The sequence below is a fragment of the Mandrillus leucophaeus genome, unplaced genomic scaffold, assembly GCF_000951045.1.
Source record: "Mandrillus leucophaeus isolate KB7577 unplaced genomic scaffold, Mleu.le_1.0 Scaffold160, whole genome shotgun sequence".
Taxonomy (NCBI): domain Eukaryota; kingdom Metazoa; phylum Chordata; class Mammalia; order Primates; family Cercopithecidae; genus Mandrillus; species Mandrillus leucophaeus.
In genome coordinates, this window is record NW_012101588.1 from 268,668 (window position 1) to 270,035 (window position 1,368).

The window sequence follows — 1,368 nt, forward strand, 5'->3', positions numbered from 1 at the left end:
AGGTGTCATTGACAAAAGAGCACTTTCAGTGTCTGCAGTTTAAAGGGCTCATCCCTCTCTCTTTGGCCCCCAATGTCATTAAGGAGCTGCTCACAGAACCCCACCCACGGGCCACACCTGAAACACAGGCTGCACCTCAGGAAGCTTTTGACAGTGCAAGGTGGAGATCACGACCTTGCTGATACAATCAGAAAGTTTCTTGGTAGTTTACATATTATTAGCAAAATTACACTTTTACCCACTTCAGAGACAATCATGACTCAACAGTGTGACTTCCCAGTGAGACTGAAAACCCTCACTGAGGCCCTGAAAACCCAAATAAATTTTTCAAAATTTCGAGAGAATGTTAAATGACTTCTTTTCAGATAACGCACGTAGGCTGTAAGAGGCCTTTTAATTGGGCTGTTCCATCTATGCTCAGGGTTAAGACTGGGTTGGTTACATTGACAGGTGTCCCACATTCTGCCCCAAATAAGTGGCAAATATTGTTAAGTAACTGATAATTCCACATTATATTTTTGTTGTAATACATTTGTATATTTGTATAGTACATTTGTATCATTTGTATCATAGTACACGCTCCTTTGCCTTTTTAATCTGAGTACTGTGAACCTCATTTAATCTTCTCTCGACTAAACTTAAACTACTGATTATAAGCCTTGGCGAAAGCTGGGTCCCTGTCCCTAAGGGGTCCTGATGCTCTGGGCCCCAGCCTGTGTCCATGACTGGCCTCCCCTTTGTGAGGAGAGCAGGCCCTGCATCATCAGGCAACCCACGCTCCCTCCAGCCTCCCATGCATTTCAGCTGGACGCTGCAGCTGCTGCACGGAGACCCACAGAAGCCACCCTTGGAACCTGCTGCCCATGAGAAGGACACTGGATGCCTTCAGGGCCTAGCCAGGATCCAGCCTCTGCAATCAAGTGCCCCAGACCACTGTGGCTTTATGTGTTATTTGTATCTTTCATGAATTTTATTACACTACCAGTCATTCTTATGTGGTTCTAGCACCAACTCACCAATTTCCCACCAGCACATCTGATGTATTACAAGCTAGAAGTCAAAATATCCAAAGGCATATTTTATATGTATGTGTGTGTGTGTGAGTGTGTGTGTGTGTATATACACACTCAGATGTGACAGGCACACATGTACATGCACACATGCACACACTGATTTAAGCACTGAGGGTAAATGTGTAGGACTCACTGTATTTGGTAAAATGTCAGGTTTTGTGATGTTCGTTTTCACTGGAATTAGATGTTCCATTGAGTTTTGGGTTCAGGGCCAAGAGGGTTAAGTTAGCCATAAATCTCCTGGCTTCTGACCTAGATAACAGATGTTATTAAAATGGAGGAAGAATTTTAGGCA

At 43.9% G+C, this 1,368-nt stretch overlaps 1 pseudogene; it reads right to left on the reverse strand.

Annotated features, from left to right (window-relative positions):
- The window catches only part of LOC105536568, a 122,466-nt pseudogene that overhangs the window by 60,697 nt on the left and 60,401 nt on the right, over positions 1–1,368 (reverse strand).